The sequence below is a fragment of the Lithobates pipiens genome, unplaced genomic scaffold (genome assembly GCF_037356315.1).
Source record: "Lithobates pipiens isolate NorthernLeopardFrog02 unplaced genomic scaffold, aLitPip1_a1.2 Scaffold_23, whole genome shotgun sequence".
Taxonomy (NCBI): Eukaryota; Metazoa; Chordata; class Amphibia; order Anura; family Ranidae; genus Lithobates; species Lithobates pipiens.
Window position 1 is genome coordinate 18416297 of NW_027507785.1, and position 21436 is coordinate 18437732.

Consider the following 21436-nt stretch of genomic DNA (forward strand, 5'->3'; position numbering starts at 1 on the left):
CGCAGCACTTTACAATATAGACAATACAGTTATAATATAATAAAATACAAGAGGATTCGGGAGGGCCCTGCTCAGAAGAGCTTACAATCTAATAGGGTGGTGCAAGTGGTACAAAAGGTTGTAACTGTGGGGAATGAGCTGATGGAAGTGGTAAAAGAGTAAGGGATGTCAGCAAAGCAAGTCTTGAACATGATCGCAGGATATAGTTTCTGTGATGTTTGACAGAGGCGAAGGCAGAGCTCCTCTGGGCTGGACGGCTTGAGTAGGCAGGACTGAAGAACAGGATATCATCAACAGCTGAGTAACTGTGGAGAGATAGGAGCTGGCAATTAGCTGACAGCAGAGCAGCCAGCTCAGAGAAGGAAGGGCTACGCCCAGCCCTGACAGTACCCCCTTCTCAACGACCCCTCCCCCTCAGAGGACCACCAGGCTTGAGGGGAAAATATCTATGGAATTCACAGAGGAGGAAAGGGACATGTAAATCTGAGGATGAGACCCAAGAGTGTTTCGCCAGACCATACCCTTTCCAATGCACCAAGTACTGTATGCACCCACAGAATCTATGGGAGTCAACAATGGACTGTACTTCATACTCCTCATGGTTCTCAACCTGTACAGGGTGAGGAGGTGGCACCGAGATGGTAAAGCGGTTGCAGACCAAAGGTTTTAATAAGGAGACATGAAATACATTCAAAATACACATATTAGAAGGAAAGTCTAATGTGTAAGCCACTGGGTTAATGCGGAAAGGCCCAATAAACCAAGGTGCAAACTTCAGTGAGAGAACAGGAAGTCGGAGGTTGCGAGATGACAGTCAGACCCTGTCCCCAACCTGGTAGGAAGGCGGTCAGCATGGAGTCTGTACCTATCATTAGCATGTCGCAAAGCCTCCTGGACTTGTGCTCAAGTGGAACGAAAGTCGCAGTAATACTCTGTGGAACAAATGAGTCAGGCAACATGGAAGGTTGGAAACCATAGTTCACCATAAACGGGTACAATTGGGAAGCAGAATTCAAGGCACTGTTGTGAGCAAACTCTGCCCACGGTAATAGGTCTGACCAGATGTTATGATTGTCAGAAATATAGCAACGTAGGAATTTCTCCAGGGACTGATTGGCTTGTTCTGAGGCCCCATTAGACGGCGGCTGATATGCAGAGGAGAAAGCAAGCTAAAATCCCAACAGTGCTTAAATGGTTCACCAGAAGCAGGAGACAAACTGGCTACCCCTGTCCGAGACAATCACCTTGGGTCGCCCATGTAAGTGAAAGATCTCCCGAGCAAAAAAGGAAGCCAGTTCCTTAGAAGTGGGCAACTTCTTAAGTGGAATACAATGACACCTCTTTGAGAAACGGTCAACCACCATAAGGATAACTGTGTTGCCCTGGGAGTTGGGTAAATCCACAATTAAATCCATAGATAGGTGAGTCCAGGACCTCTCTCCATTGGGTATGAGGGTAGGAGGCCCACTGGAAGGTGTCGTGGAGTCTTACTCTGAGCACACACAGAACAGGCAGTCTCGAAGGCAGTTACATCAGCACATAGACTAGGCCACCAGAATTGTTGGGAAATGGCCCAAAAGAGTTGATTCTTCCCAGGGTGGCCAGCAGCCTTGGGAGAATGGTAAGTCTGGAGCACAGCCGTACAGAGACTCTCTGGGACAAAGCAGGGTCACAAGGTTTCTCAGGAGGAGCATGGACCTGAGCAGCAAGAATTTTTTCACCCAAAGGAGAAGTGAGACTGGTGTGAACCTTAGCCAGAATACGATCAGGAGGAATCACAGGAACCGACTCCAACTTGGAAGTGGAGGAAAATTGTTGTGACAAGGCATCAGCCCTTATATTCTTAGTACCTGGTAAGAATGAGACAATGTAATTGAAACTTGGCAAGAAAAGAGCCCATTGCACCCTTCTGGGAGAGAGGCAGTTAGCCTCAGACAAGAATGTGTGATTCTTATGGTCAGTAAGAATGAGAACCGGCACATTGGTACCTTCAAGGAGATGTCTCCATTTTCCAGGGCTAAAATGATCACCAACAGCTCTCTGTCGCCAAATTCGTAATTGCACTCCACAGGTGACAATTTCTTGGAAAAGTAGCCACAAGGATACATAACGCTCTCAGAGGTAGGATGTTGAGACAGAAGGACACCAACACCAGTCTCAGAAACATCAACCTCAAGGATAAAAGGTAACGTAGGATCAGGATGTGCCAACACAGGCGCAGGAACAAAGGTAGCGTTGAAACTCTCAAAGGCCTTAATGGACTCAGGAGGCCAACTCTGTGTGTTACCGTCCTTTCCGTTCATATCAGTCTGGGGCTTGACAAGAGATGAGAAGTTATGAATAAACTTCAGATAATAGTTGGCAAGGCCGAGGAAGCGCTGCAGAGGACGTAAACTCATGGGTAGGGGCCACTGTAGAACTGCTGAAAGTTTCTCTGGGTCCATCAAAAAAACAGCAGTGGAAAGGACATGACCCAGGATTTTAACCTGTACATGATAGAACTTGCACTTCTCCAGTTTACAATAGAGATCGTTCTCTCAGTTTCTGAAGCACACAATAGACATCTGTGTGGTGGCTCTTCAGGGACTTGGAAAATATGAGGATATCATCGAGATAAACCACAACACATAACTGCAACAAATCTCGGAGGACATTGTTAATAAATTCCTGGAAAACTGCCGGGACATTACAAAGGCCAAAAGGCATTATGAGGTACTCGTAATGGCCTGTTCTGGTATTAAATGCAGTTTTCCACTCGTCGCCCTCCTTAATCCTCACGAGATTGTATGCCCCTCTCAAATTAAGCTTTGTGAAAAACGTTGCTCCCTTGAGGCAGTCAAATAATTCCATAATCAACAGAATCGGATAGGCATTCTTAATCGTGAAACGATTGAGACTCTTATAATCAATACCAGGTCTCAGTTCACCACTCTTCTTCTTCACAAAGAAGAAACCAGCACCAGCAGGAGATGAGGATTTGCGGATGAAAGTGCATCTGCAACATACTCCTCCATGGCTTTATCCTCCAAGACCGACAAAGGGTAAACCTGGCCACGAGGGGGTATGGCACCAGGTTGAAAGTCAATTGTGCAATCATACGGGCAGTGTGGAGGCAAACTACCAGCTTGAACTTTGTGTAGAGTGTAGAGGTGCACAGGACCATGGCTACCTTCTGGAAGCATGTCTCACTGCATTGTGGTGACCAGGAGGGAGCCTCAGAACAGGGGCAATCAAAAGACGGGTTGTGCCTCTGTAACCAAGGATAACCAATAACCAGCGGAAACTTAGTTGAGGAAATAGCTTGGAATTGGATTATCTCATGGTGAAGAGCCCCTACGGCCATGGACAACGAAAACCATGAGCCACATGGGCAGGCTGTAGAGGTCTCATGTCAAGAGCCTCAATGGTTAGTGGAGTGTCACACAGCTGCTGCGAAATCGAGTGCTTCAATACAAAGGTAGCATCAATGAACAGGCCTGCAGCCCAAGAGTCGATTAGAACCTGTATCTCGATGGACGACTAAGCCCAAGATAGGGTGACCAAAACCAGGGGTTATCCTTCTGGATAACTGGGGATGAAACAACGCCACCTAAGGTCAGTCTATGACAGGACCTCAAGGTTTGGGTGTTCCCTGGACGGGTAGGACAAGACTTCAAAAAGTGACTTGCCTGGCCACAATAAAGGCACAATCTCTCCCTCTTCCTAAAGGTTCTCTCAGAGAGACGCGTGAAACCCAAGTGCAAGGGTTCACCTTCACTGACCGACTTGATATCAGGACGCATGGGAGGTGATGGAGGCACGGGTGGGACTGCTAAGCTCGGAGACAAACGTACAGGAGGCTTCCGCAAGCGCTCCTTAAAAGAGAGTCTTTCTCTGAATCTGCAGTCAATGAGGATGGCAAACGTGATCAACTTCTCCAGCTCAGTGGGTATATCTCGGGCTGCTATCTCACCCTTGATGGTATCCAAGAGACCATGAGAAAAAGCAGCCCCAAGCGCCTCATTGTTCCACACAACCTCTGCTGCCAGAGTATGGAATTCAATGGCGTAGTCAGCAATAGTTCTCGTACCCTGTTTGATGGACATGAGGCACTTGGCAGCAGAAGCGGAGCATGCGGGAACGTCAAATACCCTTTTAAATGAAGCCACAAACTCAGGGTAGCTCAAGACAACAGGTTTTTGCTTCTCCCATTCAGTTTTTCCCAGGCCAAGGCTCTCAGAAAGCAAAGATATCACTAAATCTACTTTGCTTCTGTCTGTGGGAAACGCCTGGGGCAGCATCTCAAAGTATATCTCAACCATCGGCGGCTGGTGACGTTTTTTGGATGGGGGGCACCAAACCCCGCCCATCATTTTTAACCTGTCCCACTTCTCATAAACCACACCCCTTAGCTAATCCACCCACTCCATCCCCTGTATTCCAATTGCTTCCACCCATAGTGTCAGGAGTATACAGCTCAGATCACAGGACAGAGTATACAGTCCACTGCGGGTTCCCGCATCGCACCTGACACGCGCGGAAGTTCAAACTGCCATATGCAAACTGCTGGGGAGTGTCATACAATGTTAATGGCAACCCCACTTCAGCTCACATATCACACTGTGAACTGACAGTTCGGACTTGAATCGGATCGCATATGCGATCCGATTCTGGTCCAAATGCGGTGCGATATCAGCCATACTATCTGTATGGCTGAAATCGCATCTCACAGACATTGCATGTGATGTGAACAGCAGTGCGCTGCGAATTTGGCTTCGCAACAGTTTGAACCGGGCCTTTAGAGGCCTTCACAAAAAAAAGCTCAAAAACATAAATATATTACCACCCCCCCCCCAAAAAAAAACTAAAATAAAAAATTGCACAGCCTTTGTTGGGGTCACAGGTGTGCAGCACAGAGCACACCCCCATATATGGTCACCCGAGTGACAGACTGATGGGAATAGGTGGAGGGGGGCAGTGAAAGTGTCATTAAGCAGAGACAGGGGGAGGTGACACGGTAGCAGAACAGGGCACTATACCCCTCTGGTTATCTGCAGGAGAACCTGCTGGTAGGAATGGGCTGAGTGCTGAAGCTCTCCATGGTGACAGTGTGAGGCTTTGCAGGCATCCTAACCAAAATTTCCACAATTGCAATTTAAAACCAACCAGGGGCGCATCAGGTCAAGTCAATCCCAGCCACACAGGAAGAGAGGACATATGGACACAGGGATTCCTTTCTACCACTAGGTGCAATGTTCCCACCAGAAGGAGCAATAAATGCGGCCAGATGAGGGAGAAGAACCCTACAGCAGCCACAGATGTCCCAGCGCAGTAACTTGGAATCCTCTATATTTAATTTAGGACATTGTGCCTGCTTCTACACAAAGAGCTAAAACAACCATTAACATGGACTCACTGATCATGTAACATCATAACAAAAATCAACAAGCAATAAAATAGTCCAAATACACAAGAGCAGGGGGGTGAGCCACCATACATTCTATCTTCTCTGACCGGTTTATTCAGAACGTGGCACGTTCTCTTACCTTGCTTCCTGCAGCTCCGCTCGGGCCAAAGAACTGAGCTGCCAACGTCACTTCTGGCTTTCGTCTGTTTCACGAAACCTGGAAGTGATCTCGAGATTTGAATAACAATGCTCCCGTCCGTAGAATCACAGTGATTTTATGGCTGGAAGCTACTCTGCGTTTTGTATTGCGCTGCAAGGCGGGTTAAGTGCCCGCAAATAAAGTGCCACATCTGCAATCTCATGATTGCATTAACGTGGCGCCTCCCATAGTGCACTGCGTCCGGCGTCCGAACACAGTGCACTTTGGTAAAGGACTTTTTTTTTCTTATTTCTTTTTTCTTAAAGGGGCCATTTTCATTTTTTTGTGACTACAGGAGAGGGGGGCGGCGCCTGGGTGCCCCCTATGGAAGGCCCACCACTGATCTCAACCTAGTTGAGAAAACCTCTGCATTAGACAGTATCACCCCCAAATCACTGGGGAAGTGGAGCGGAACCAGACCACTTATAGAGGTAATACTCGAGGTGGGTGCCTGCACAGAGACTGGAACATCAGCAGGGTCAGCCTGCAACCAGGGGCGTAACTAAAATGGGTGCAGCAGTTGCGACTGCAACTGGGCCCTGTGATGCAGGGGCCCCATGCAGCCCCCTCTACATATGGCCAGCAGCAGCATAGGCAGCTAGGGGTACCAGTGCACCATGCACACGTGTGGCTGGAGGTGGAGGGTGACTAGCAGAGCTCCATGCTCGACTATCGCACTGGCTGCTCTTTAGTTGTGCATTCCCCGCATGACCTGTGTCCTCAGCCGGCTCCTCAGAGTAACCCTCTCCTGCTCCATGCATTGCCGCTCAGTCCAATGTCTGTTCTCCCCAGCCAGAGTCCCGCCCCCCCTCCCCGAGTCCGGCCCACACTGCACTGCATACTTCTCCCGGGTAAACAAACATTAAGCACACAGATGCAAGTGCAGCCCTATGAGAGCCGGCTCCCCGGAGGACACTGCGGGCTTGTCTGCCAGCCCCCCTCCTCCCCCGTCATACACAGATGATGAAAGGTCTTTCTGGGAGATATGCTGATCACCCGTCCAGCACACTGGATGGAGCCCAGGCCAACATGGATGAGTGCGCGGCCTACAGCTTGGTCATGGTGACTGAGAGAACCCCATCCCCCACACACCATTACATACCCCCTCCATCTCCCCCTGGGGACAGGGACCCCTTCTTACATGGGGACAGGGACCCCCACCTCCCCTGGGGACAGGGATCCCTTCTCACCTGGGGGCAGTAACTTCATCTGCCCTGGAGAAAAGGACCTCACCTCTTCTGGGGACGGGGGCCCCATCCTGCCTAGGGACAGTCCCCCAATGGGGCACCTAAAAATAAAATAATAAAAAAAAACTACTGATACCAGTGGTGGAACTACAGGGCTCACAAAGGTCATACCTGTGACCAGGCCCTGGAGTTCCACCGCCGGACTCGGAGGGAAGGGCCCTGGCTGGGGTTCAGGGGGGCCCTTCATGGTTTCTTGCATCGGGGCCCTGAAGGTTCTAGTTACGCCACTGCCTGCAACATAGGTTGTACCGGTGCGGCCACAATGGAAGATTCCAGGTGAGCCGTTCCACTCAGGAGAGTTTGTAACACCATGGTAAACTGATCCATGTGGTCATCCAGTTCATCCAATCTGGAAAAAATATTACCAACAAATGGATTGGCTGCATCTTCTGAATTCTTGGCCTTCGCCTACTGTCAGAAACCATGAAATCAGACTGAGACAGAAGTACAGTTAAATCACACTTGTTTAATAATAAAAGTAAAAATAACAAACATAGTCAAAACATAATGTAAAAAGAGACAATATAAAAAGAGTTCACAAATAAATGCTCCTCTGGAATATTGCAGCAGCGCTTCTCAAATTAATCAAATAAACATAGCCTCATGAAGTCGCAGAAAACAGGAGAAGTAAGAGAGTGGCTCAGTAAGAAAGCCTTTGTTGTACTCTGTATGCAGCTTCCACCAAATTTCACCATGTGAAGCAATGAAGCTCCCCTAAGGGGATGCACTCACCAGATATCAGTAATATAAAACCCTTCAATACAATCTTTCTCCACTCTTCCCCTGCTTCTCTGATTATCTCCACCAGATGTCAGTAATGCATACGAAGGGTTCCAGAAATATATGAAAAGCAAAGAAACATCCACATGTTAGTGTAAAGTGTAACTGTACACTTTACAGTTTGTTGTGCTATACAATTTAGCATTGTATAGGTATCCAAAAATGTGTTTATCTCTAGAAATGTGTCAAATAACTATATCTCACAGATCTCAAACATTTTTGGACCTCATTTGGTATCAGAAACCAGAGGTTGCACACCAACGCTTTAGGTATATATCAATGCAAAAGGTTCTTAAAAAGGATGCTTTAACTAGACTCACATGGATTTGGTTGTCTCTACAACTACATCATGTGGTCCTTTTCCAAAGTCACACATTTAATTAAATTGAGATTACCTGCATAAATATAAATATATGTGCATCTGGAAACAGGAGAGTAGTAATGGACCTTTGAACACTCTGAAGAAGTTGCAAGCCTTGATGATTGTGTTATAGGAGAGACCGTGAAAATGATTTTCTGAAGGCAATTAGGCTGTTAACTTTGTAATGGAAGTTGCACTTTGTAAAAGAATTGTCCCCAGAGCTTGGCTAATGTGGTGAATTTTCATGTTGTAAAGAATACCCAATAATGTACGGGGGAAAAAAAGAAAGAAAAGGAAACAAAATGTGCTAACAAACTGCCCTCAGTGCTAAAAAATAAAGCTAAATTAGGTCAAACTGTGATTAAGAAACAGCTGCATTCACAAATATTTGAATATCCCAATATCAAAATAACATATATACCAAAAATATGTTGTGCTGTTTACAAATACAACCTTGACCATCAAAGTGTGAACCGATAATTAAAAGGTCCCAAGGTAATCATGCAAAATGTCCTAGGTGATGAAGTATGCTCTTGAGATCTTTTCACCACATCCAGTGCTCACACCACCACCCAACGTGTCTCCTTACCAGAAAAAAGTTCCTTGTTACAAATGTGATCAAATAGAGCCTTAAAATGATCCCAGGAAGGATGGCTGGCCCTGTCTCCTGTAATTTTAATGTCTACAAACCATACCAAACTTCCTTATGCTAGCCCTGGGCCGGATGGATGGCTCTCTCCTCAAGATACAGCTGTGGGACGAAACATGTAAGGTAGGAGCTAAGCTGTCCATTACTTTCCATATTTGTGCGTATGAATCAATGTTTTTAATAAAAATTGGAGTAAGATTTACTAGACTATGTTGCTTCTTCTTTTACTCTTTGTACCTGAGATTTTTTTATTGTGGCTTGTGATAATTACTGCTACATAAGCAGGTTTAGTATAGTTTGTGGCCATTACCATTGCAGGGGAGAGAATGAGCAACTCAGCGTGAGATCAGTTTAAAGCTCTGTACAACCTTCTTTTTATCTAGGTATTTTTTTTCTGGTAAAGAGACAAGTTGGGTGGTGGTGTCAGGCTCTGATAGGGACAAGAAGGTCTGGCTCACAGTCTCCTCTCGAATTCATCCCCAAGGTGTTCTATCAGGTTGCGGTCAGGACTCTGCTCTGGTCCGAATCATTTGGTGGAGGGGGGATTATGGCGCGGGATTGTCTTTCAGGGGTTGGGTTTGGCCCCTTATTTCCAGTGAAGAGAACTCTTTAGGCATCAGCATACCAAGACATTTAGGATAATTTCATGTTCCCAACTTTGTGGGAACAGTTTGGGGATGGCCCCTTCCTGTTCCAACATGACTGCGCACCAGTTCACAAAGGAAGGTTAATAAAGACATGGATGAGTGAGTTTGGGGTGGAGAAGTTTGAATGGTCTGCACCACCTGGCCTCAACCCGATAGAACACCTTTGGGATGATTGCAAGACAGGCCTTCTTGTCCACATCAGTGCCTGACCTCACAAATTCACTTCTGGATGAATGGTCAAACATTCCCATAGACACCCTATACCCTTGTTATAGCTGCAAAAAGTGGACCAACTCAATATTGAACCCTACGGACTAACACTGGGGTGTCATTAAAGTTCATGTGTGTGTAAAGGCAGGTGTCCCAATACTTTGATGTCATGTATATACTGTATATAGTTCAGAACTGGCACCCTCTGAGCGCCAAATGAGTGTAAGCATATGTAACTATCAGAATACTGGCATGCTGCTATTGGCAGGGGCTACTCCTCGAAAAAAGGAGGGATGTGATTGGTTGAAGTTTAGTTCAGAGCATGGAAAATTTCAAATGGTTGTACTGTAATAAAATACTTCTCACTTACCTGTGCACCGCAGTAAGCCACTAAAGTTGCTCTCACTGCATCCTCTATTTCAATTTACTGTTATATGAGAGGCACACAGGATCACCTGGCCTTTCTATCAGTTGCCTCTACTTTGCCTGCTTTATATCTCTGCTGTTTGCTAAATAATTCAATTTTAATGACGTCATTTTGGTAACTATATGCATTAGATGTTGCTGGAGTCTCTAGAGATGTTAATCTTGTGAGATTACGACAACTATACCATAAACAGTTTTTCATTGTTGTAAAGGCACACTTTAAAATGAACCTGCAGGGTAAAGCAACAGGTTTGATTAAAGTTGAACTCCAAGTAGGTATACAAAATGCTAAAATTAATGAAGCAATATATATATATATATATATATATAGTATCTCACAAAAGTGAGTACACTCCTCACATGTTTGTAAATATTTTCTGCTATCGTTTCATGTAACAACACTGAAGAAATGACACTTGGCTACAATGTAATGTAGTGAGTGTACAGCTTGTATAACAGTGTAAATTTGCTGTCCCCTCAAAATAACTCAACACACAGCCATTAATGTTTAAACCACTGGCAACACAAGTGAATACACCCCTAAGTGAAAATGTCCAAATTGGGCACAAGGTATCAATATTTTGTGTGGCCACCATTATTTTCCAGCACTGCCTTAACACTCTTGGGTATGGAGTTCACCAGAGCTTCACAGGTTGCTACTGGAGTCCTCTTCCACTCCTCCATGATGACATCACGGAGCTGGTGGATGTGGGAGACCTTGTGCTTCTCCACCTTCCATTTAAGGATGTTCCACAGATGCTCAATAGGGTTTAAGTCTGGAGACATGCTTGGCCAGTCCATCGCCTTTACCCTCAGCTTCTTTAGCAAGGCAGTGGTCATCTTATTGGAATATTGCCTTGCGGCCCAGTCTTTGAAGGGAGGGGATCATTCTCTACTTCAGTATGTCACAGTACATGTTGGCATTCATGGTCCCCTCAATGATCTGTAGCTCCCCAGTGCCGGCAGCACTCATGCAGCTCCAGACCATGACACTACCACCACCATGCTTGACTGTAGGCAAGACACACTTGACTTTGTACTCCTCACCCGGTTGCTGCCACACACGCTTCACACCATCTAAACCAAATAAGTTTATCTTGGTCTCATCAGACCACAGGACATGGTTCCAGTAATCCATGCCCTTAGTCTGCTTGTCTTCAGCAAACTGTTTGTGGGCTTTCTTGTGCATCATCTTTAGAAGAGGCTTCCTTCTGGGACGACAGCCATGCAGACCAATTTGATGCAGTGTAAGGCATATGGTCTGAGCACTGACAGGCTGACCCCCCACCCATTCAACCTCTGTAGCAATGCTGACAGCACTCATATGTCTATTTCCCAAAGACAACCTCTGGATATGACGCTGAGCACGTGACCTCAACTTGTTTGGTCGACCATGGGAAGGCCTGTTCTGAGTGGAACCTGTCCTTTAAAACTGCTGTATGGTCTTGGCCACTGTGCTGCAGCTAAGTTTCAGGGTCTTGGCAATCTTCTTATAGCCTAGACCATCTTTATGTAGAGCAACAATTCTTTTTTTCGGATCCTCAGAGAGTTCTTTGCCATGAGGTGCCATGTTGAACTTCCAGTGACCAGTATGAGAAAGTGAGAGCGATAACACCAAATTTAACACACCTGATCCCCATTCACACCTGAGACCTTGTAACACTAACGAGTCACATGACACCAGGGAGGGAAAATGGCTAATTGGGCCCAATTTGGACATTTTCACTTAGGGGTGTACTCACTCTTGTTGCCAGCGGTTTAGACATTAATGGCTGTGTGTTGAGTTATTTTGAGGGGACACAAGCTGTACACTCACTACTTTACATTGTAGCCAAGTGTAATTTCTTCAGTGTTGTCACATGAAAAGATATAATAAAATATTCACAAAAATGTGAGGGGTGTACTTACTTTTTAGAGATACTGTATATACTGCTGTTCAGTGTATATAGTGCATGGGGGCCCGGGGGACCCCCACGCTATTTCTTTAAAAACTTTGGTCTGGGGTACCCCTTAATATCCATACCAGACCTGAAGGGACTGGTATGGATTTTGGGGGGGGGGGGGACATCCACACCATTTTTATTTGCTATTTTTAGCTATATTGCTGGGATCTGACAATACATTACAGCCGTGAGCAGTTTTAAATATTTTTTCCTTTAGAAATGTCATTTTGCTGTGGTACTATTATAAACACCCCCCAGGCATGATATATAAAGGAATATTTCATTTTTATTGTTTCACTTTTTAAACATTATTAAAATCACTGCTCCTGAAAAAACTTCTGCATTTAAAACTTTTTTTTTGCATTAATACATATCCCCTGGGGTAGGACTCGGGTCCCCAAACAGTTTTTATGGAAATAACTTGCATATAAGCCTTGAAAATTAGCACTTTCGATTTTTCACATTCAGATCCCATAGACTTTAACGGTGTTCACACAAATTTTTTGCCTGTTCGCATGTTCTGCTGCAAACCGAACCGGGAGTATTCGGCTCATCATTGGTAAGGAAAAATCTCTGTCCAAAATATATACTTATACTTATTTAACAGGTTTCCCCAATACTAATTGTATCAACTGTGTATATGTATAAATATTACACATAAGTGAAATAAAATTAAAATAAAAACGTGCAAAAAAGAAAATGTAAATTGTTTGTCAAAGTCCTCAGGTGAAGGTTGGTGCAATATCTGCACGAGGGACCATCAATAGTCCCCCTCAACGTGAAGAATAGTGACAAATATCTTCCAGAGAATCCGAAAAATGTGCATAGTACACCCTTATGTGAACACCGCCACCTGGAACAGATTTTAGGCTTACTGGATGCCTATGACCCAAACTGACATATGCCCGAAGGGTCTAAACGGCTTTGGTTTAAAATGGTTAAGTGGCCTCCAGGGAACCATGGAGCGTGGAACTGGTTGATGCAGAAACTCCTCCAAAACCAAACCCGATGCCAAATATCCTCCAATCAATAGAACAGATCACACTCTGCAAGACGATCATACAGAATAAAGGACTTGCAGAGTGTGATCTGTGATCTACGATATTCTGATAAAAAAGTGAAAAATTTGAAAATTACACACATGTAAGCATATAATGGTTAATAAAAACTATAAAAAAATGTTTAAATAGATGATGCTCCAGATGACGTCAGAGTGACGAAACGCTTAGGGCGGAGTCAGCACATGTCCTTGCATCACATCCGGCCACAGGCGCTAGTGTCAGCAATACATACTTTTTTGGTTTGACTAAATGTGGGTACCTTTCCAGATTTTTATGCAATAACATAATTTAATACAATATTACACTATTTGGGATGCCTCTCTTTTTTTATGGCATTTGATGCATGATGGGAGCTTTTTAAATCATTGTGAATGATAAAGGTTATGCAGGCTTAATGATAAAGGCTTGAGGTGGATAAGCTAAAATTTTAATAAAATCAAATAAATAGACCAAAAAGATATGATGAAAAAAAATAAACTAAACCCTAGCTATGGACACCATAGGTAGTAAAAGAAAAGAAATAAAATAGGGTAAATAATAACTATAGCTCACCCAAAACAAGTAAAGTACCGTCCTGGGCTTCAAGATATGATGCAAGTATGCAGGGGATAGTGCATATAATATAGTCCTGCACTAAATGTAGGAGAAGTCCCAAACTGGTAAGGTCTGAAAAAAAACAAGAAAAAAACAAAAAAAAAAACGTAAAATATTAATAATAGCCTGAATTAATAAAGCATCTTTTAGGAAAAAGACACACAGTCCTAAACAATACCTTGTATGGAGAGATCCGGTGTGTACAGCGCCCCTTGGAACCAGCCTAGAGAGGCTGACAGTGTCCGCCTTTATAGCCCCCCACCCGGTCGGCGTGTGACATCATTGACCGGGAGCAGACGAAAAACGGGCACCACGCCTGCGCAGTGCCTGCATCCCTAGAAATTAAACATGCATAACTCTTTTTTCTTTTAGTTTTTATTCGTCTCCTTTTGGCCCTCTGCAGCCCCACTACGGTGGTATTCATTTGCCTCCCTTGGGAAGCTACCCCGTACAGACCCCGCCATTTGGGGGGATTGGGGTAGCTCATTATGAATAACTTACCCGAGGACGAAGCCCCCGAAGCGGTCCTCCGTCTTCATGTTCGCCGCTGCCATGGATCCTGGAGCAACTCCCGGGTCTCGCGGCTCTGACGCTGTGATTCGCCGGAGCCGCGATGACGTCACTCCACGGGAACCGACACTCGCGGCATATCGCCGCGATCTGTGGCCTTCCCAGTGCGCCTGCACGCCGCTGTCTACGGCGCATGCACCGTAGACAGCGGTGGCTGTCTTCGGGTAAATATCTCCTAAACCATATAGGTTTAGGAGATATTTCTTGGACTTACAGGTAAGGTAATCTAGGCTTACCTGTAGGTCAAAATGGTTTGTAAGGGTTTACAACCACTTTAAGTACCCTGACGTCCCATTTTCTGGTATCGTGCACCATGTTTAACTCGCTTTTATTTTTCTGATATGTATTTATTGTTATATTTTTCTTTTTTTAGAGCAATATTTACTATAATTGGTTACATCCTATTCCCCTGAAGAAGCCAATGTCTTGGCGAAACATGTTGGGAAGATTGGACCCATCACCATAACTGGCCTATACCATCTGGGCCATTAGTAAAATAATTTTCTCTGTGCTTCCTTTTTTGTTTGTTGTTTCCCACACAATATTTGTTTGTTCAATATATACTGTAATAAAAATTGTCTGTTTAATACTAAATTTTGATTGAGTTGTTTCGGCACCGCCATAATCCCCATCCATTTTACTCACTTACTCTCACATTCCATGTACATATTGTCTCGATTTCTATAAAGGTCAATACCCCAAATAATAATCTAGTCAAAACTGCAAGGTTGCAAACATTATTCCAACAGGGAAAATACAATATTGTTCATTCATTATAATTGCAAATAATAATTATTTTTAACATTAATTACAGGTGTTCAGAGTGTTATTACTCAACTAATTAATTCATGTTTTCTAAATAATTCAGAAAATGATATTTATTTATCTTTTATTTCTTTTCTAAGTGAACATTTGAAGTAATTTCTTAAATCTAATTTGTATTACAGTTAAACTTGTTAATATTCCTAATTCCCTATGGCGATCTAAGATAAAAAAGACTCATTATTAGCCAAATAGGGAATTCTCAAAACTGACTTTAAATTATATTGTTCTGTTATGTTACAGTTTTATCCACTGGGAGCAATTATTATACTTATTTTACCATAAGCTTAGCCATGCTGACAAAGGTAATTAGGAAGAAGACTAGTCTATTACATCATTTTCACAGCATCTGCAAACTTTGGATTCTAATTAGTAATAAGACATCTAAAACTTGTATAAATGAGCAATCCCACCAGGGGGGAGTCAAGGGATTCAAAACAACAACAAAAAAAGAGCATGTAACAATGCCAATTAATGTTGCATTTATCGAGACAGCTTTCATTCCTGATCTATGAAGATGAATTCAATATTGATTGAAATAAACTATATGAAATCTGTGAATTTTGCAAACTATAACATTACAATAAACAGTAATAATATTAATTGTAATATAATTTTTTTAGCATTATGCTGGTTAAGGAAACAAATTTTTTTTTTTTAACTTTTATTGTTTATAAACGCAAAAATATGTAGCTGCGCTGTCTAAATGCTCCCACCCAACTGAGTTTAAATGACTGATGTTATCACAACATACAAACCAGCATCATAATCAATAAGGTGAATACTTGAATACTTTTCCAAATAATTCATCAACATACAGAAAAAATAATGAATGTGTAAATAATAAATAAATAAATAGATATTATACAAAATTCATAAATGCTCTTAAAAATTATCATTGAACGATGAGGGTGAAAAAATAAATAAATATTGATAAATATTACACAAATTAATAAATAATTAAATAGTGGATACATATTATTATTATTATTATTATTATTATTATTATTATTAATTAAATTATTCAAATTAATAAATAATACTAATATATGACAGTGAGCAAACAAAGTGAAAAAATAAATAATTTAAAAAAATAGGCACCTATAAGAAAAAAAAGTGACAAAGTAACCCAAAACCCAAAGTGAAACTGTCCACATAAAAGTCCTTTCAGTGAGAGGGGTAGCTCCTTAAATTGATATCAATGAAATGTGTAATCCTCCTTCACCAACACACTGTGCTGATCACCAGTAAAAATGCACGCTTACCAGAGGGAAGCGTGTAAATGCTCACTAAATAGGTCACTTAGTCTGCCGGATGGATCACAGAATCCCCACCAACTTTGACTGGAACTTCTCCCGGGGAAACTCTCAAGTACGCAGATAACTCATAAAATATAAATGGAAAAGCTTTATTCTTAATAAAAACACAAAATACTCACAAACAGAAGTCAAATAACAGCGTATCTGCCGGCCGGCAAGCGAGCGCCCGTTCGCTCAGAGATCACGTGACTGCGTCAGCACGTCTAAGCCACCCGACACACGTTTCGTCATAGGTGACGTCATCCGGGGTGTGGGGCAATGCGCTGACGCATCGAGTTTAAATACATAACAGAGTAGAACCAAGCCTCGTTTTGAGCTGAGGGGAAAACTGGAAATAAACATAAAAACATGGCGGACGTGTCTAATCACGAACGCCATGTTGATAAGGGGCAAAATTAATGGCAAGGGTGACAACTCAGCCAAAGAAATCCAATGTTGCGAATAGTAAAAAAAACTTTTCTTTTCTCATAAAAGCGACTACTACACAAAGAACTATTATATAATAAAAAATAAAAAATAAAATAAAAAGGACAATAGGAATAAAAAAGGATCAAAATAAATTTCGTTAAAACAGATCATAAAGTAAACAAACACATGTGTCATCATGAGAAAGCACTGTTAATAGCACACTGCATTAAGATAGGCCAAAAAATTATATTGGCACACAACATTGGGATGAAAATAAATATAAATCTAAATAAAAATAACAAAAATAGTAAAAATAATAAAAAAATAAAAAATAAAAATAGAAAAAATTGAACTTGTCAAAAATTAAAAATTATTACAAAAAAAAAAAAGGGGAGCTACCCGACCAGCTCACAATGAGTTCACAACATTATTCCATATGGAACGGACATATAACTCTAAACATTCTCACTAGTTAATGTCTGTTAAGTAATGAAATCATGGACATACAAAAACCACAGATCATAAACAACCTAAAAAAAAAGAGTTGTCAATGAATGCATTAACATCCACATCTATGTTAAGTCCGAAAGAAGCATAACACTTTAATCGATAAATCCAAGACATTTCTAATCTCGATATGCCCCTGACAAGGGAGCCGCCCCTCCAGGGTAAGCTGAATTTGCCTATGCCCAAAAAGATTGTTTTAGCAGGGTTTTTATTATGATGTTCTAGATAGTGTCTTGATACAGAATGTTTTGGAAAACCACTTACGATGTTAGTAATATGTTCATTCAACCGAACATAGAGGGGTCGCTTAGTCCTCTAAACGTATTGTAGCCCACAAGGGCATAGTTACATAGTTAGTAAGGTTGAATAAAGACACCAGTCCATCCAGTTCAACCTGAGTGAGTGTCTACAATTGTCCCTATCCCTGTTCATTGCACACTCACAACAGTCCCTACCCTCAAGGAGCCCACAATCCAAGGTCCCCATTCTTATACTAGGGCCAATTTTGGACAGAATCCAATTAACCCACCTGCATGTCTTTGGAGTGTTTGAGAAAACCGGAGTAAACCCTCGCAGGCACAGGGAGAACATGCAAACCCCAGGCAGGTAGTGTCGTGGTTGGGATTCGAAACAGCGACTCTTTTTACTGCTAGGTGAGAGTGCCAACCACTACACCATGATGCTGCCCCAAATTGGAGTAAGTAGACGACCCGTTTAGTTGTACATGCAATAAATGGTTTGATGGTATGTACACGCAATGTACTAGATGAAGTGAAAGTATGAGTCTGTCTCTGGGAACATCCACTTAGAGAACAGACTCGACATCTCCGACATTGATAGTAACCGGTCAAATTTTCTAAAACATTTTTTTTCCATATAGGAGGATTTAGCACATTGGGTGCCAACCTATCCTTAAGCGAAGGGGCACCCCTATAAACTACTCGGGGCCTAACTGGTAAGGCTGTATTTAACACTGGATCATTACTCAAAATATGCCAGTGCTTGTTAATCAATTTCTTGATGCTATCATGTTGTACTGAGTAAGTTGTTATGAAAGGGACAGATTCAATCTGATCCTAAGAGGAAGTTTTAACCCTTTATTTTAATAAATCTCCTCTATCGGTGGCCTTAGCCTTCTCAAGAGGAGATTCCAGCAAATGTTCCTCATAGCCCTTATCCAAAAAGTGCTTAGAGAGGACTTCTGCCTGTGTCACAAAACTGTCTGGCTCAGTACAATTTCTTTTAATCCTCAAATACTGGCTTTTTGGTATTGACCTCAGCCAGGTCCGGTGGTGGCAGCTATCAGTCGGAATGTGTGAATTTCTGTCTGTACATTTAAAAAAGGTGGAGGTAACGAAACGATTGCTGGATTTGGATATAGTTAGATCCAAAAAGTTAAAGCTGGTTTGGCTAGCTTCAAAACTTAACTTGATCCCTCTCTGATTCAAATATAAAAATTCCATAAAGCCGTCCAGATCCCCACGATCGCCATCCCACTAAAGGAGGATGTCGTCAATGTACCGAACCCACAGCTTCAGCTGGGGTCTACGGCTAACATAGATGACATCCTCCTCCCACAAGGCCATAAAAAGATTCACCAAACTGGGGGCATATTTAGCCCCCATAGCTACGCCCCTATCTTGACGAAAAAACTTCTGGTCAAACCAGAAGTAATTGTATGTAGTTGCAAATCTTAAAAGCTCCATAATAAAAACAATTTGTTCATCAACGAGACCTGAATCCAGCCTCAAGTAAAATTCTTTACTTTTATTGTTTTTTTTATTATTATTTTACTATTGTTTTATATTACTGCATGATCACTCCAACATAAAACCAATAATCATACACTAATATCATACAATATTAAAATCCGAAAAAAACTTTTTTAAAAAGTTATTTTAGACAACAGGAAGAAAAGTGCAAAAATAGCAATTTTTTTTTTAGCACTGGGTACACGGCTGTGAACTGTATCTTTTTTCAATTTGATATTTTATGCCTTTTTTGCTACTATGCAAAAAAACTCAGATAACACAAAATACACCAAACATATGTGAAAAAAAATGCAAAAGAAAGAAGACTAATGCCACGTACACACGATCGGAATTCTCATCGGAAAAAGCTCTGATGGTTTTCCCGACGGAATTCCAACGGAATTCGGCTCAAGCTGTCTTGCCTACACACGGTCACACCAAATTCCGATCGTTTATAATGCGGTGACGTACAACACGTACGACGCGACTAGAAAAAGGAAGTTCAATAGCCATTAGCCAATAGCTTCTGTCTCATAGTTGAATCTGAGTATGCGTGATTTTTGGCATGTCAGAACTGCATACACATGATCGGAATTATCGATAGAAAGTTTTTCCATCTGGAAAATTGAGAACATGCTATCAATTTTTGGCTGGTTGAATTCGGACAGCTAAATTCCGATGGAGCATACACAAGGTCGCATTTTACGATGAAAAGCTCTCATCGGTCTTTTTCTGGCCGGAATTCTGATCGTGTGTATGCAGCATAAGCCCAATTTTTTCTTTTTTTTGTTATTTAATTGTACGTTTCTTATGAATGCTGACTTGGCATGATGCGATTAACCAAAAAAAAAACTATAAAAAGTGGAACACATTACTTTTTCATATTGCTATCTCCTTTCTTTTCTTTTTTTTTTTTTTTTTTAGATTTTTGTGGTATTTTTGCTGTTATTTGCGATTTTGAGACAATAGGAAAAAGGCACAAAACAGCTTGAATTATTTCTTCTTTTATTAAAAAGGAATTTTTTAAACAATGTGTTGTGCTAAAAGATAAGTGTCTCTAACATGATCAAATTAAAAAGTAAGTCCAAAATGAAGAGTGTGATGTTAATTCTTCCTAAAGCAGAAAAAGCATGAACCTGGATCACAAACCCTTCTCCTCAAAAGGCAGACCAAACGTGATTAGAGCTAGAGGCTTTAATAGGCTTAAAAAAAAAGGATGGGCTCGGGGCACAGAGCACTGCACCCAAAGCCCACCCAGCTGTGTGACAGGAGGAGGAGGGAGGAGACTCAGGGGAACTGAGAAAGCAGCCACCCAAAGCCCGGAGAGAAGCCACTGCCGCCCAGAGAGAAGCCATCGCCGCTCGCCACCCAGGGAGAAGCCATCTGAAGTGCTGCCCCTGAGATGGGGTAAGTGCGGGGGCCCTGACTACTGGCTGACCGACCGGGGGGTGTGGCCCATAACTCCCGTGACCCAGCCGGCTGGCTGACCGACCGGAGCGGGTTGGGTGTGCAGGCCGTGGCCCGTCCAGGGAGGGGGGGTGCACCACTGCAATCCCTGTTTTATCCCCACAAGTCTGCTTTCCCTTCCTTTAGTTAGGAGGTCCATGCTATTTGGTAAGCATACATCTGACTCCCTTGGTGGTGGTCTGCCTTTTGAGGTGAAGGGTTTGTGATCCAGGATCACACTTTTTTTCTTTAACCACTTAAGGACCGCCTCCTGCACATATACGTCGGCAGAATGGCACGGCTGGGCACAATCACGTACCTGTACATGGCTCTTTAAGTGCCCAGCTGTGGGTCGTGAGTGCGCCGCCGGTGGTGCTCTTGCGACCCGGTCCTGAGCTCCGTGACCGTGGCCGTGGGACCCGCGGACCAGATCGCCAATGGTGTCCTGCGATCGGGTCACAGAGCTGAAGAACGAAGAGAGGTCTGTGTAAACAAACCTCTCCCCATGCTTCCTACTGTGGCTGTCACCGATTGTCTGTTCCCTGTTATAGAGAAAGACGATCAGTGACGTCACATGCCTAGTCATGCCCCCCAACAGTAAAAAAAACACACACGTCACACATAACCCCTCCCCGCCCCTAGTGGTTAACTCCTTCACTGCCAGTGTAATTTACACAGGAATCAGTTCATTTAACCACTTAACAACCGGCCCATAGCCGAATGACGGCTACAGGGCGGTTGCTTAACTCTGGGAGGCCGTTATATGATGTCCTCCCAGTAATGCCCTGCCAATACTCTGTGATGCCCTGCCAATACTCTGCAATACCCAGCAATAATCTGCAATACTCTGCAATAGCCTGCAGTACCATGCAAATATTATGCCATAAATTGCCATACCCAGCCATACTTGGTGATACCCAGCCATACTCGGTGATACCCTGCAATACCCAGCCATACTCGGTGATACCCTGCAATACCCAGCCATAGTCTGTGATACCCTGCAATACCCAGCCATACTCAGTTATACCCTGCAATACCCAGCCATAGTCGGTGATACCCTGCAATACCCAGCCATACTTGGTGATACTCTGCAATACCCAGCCATACCCA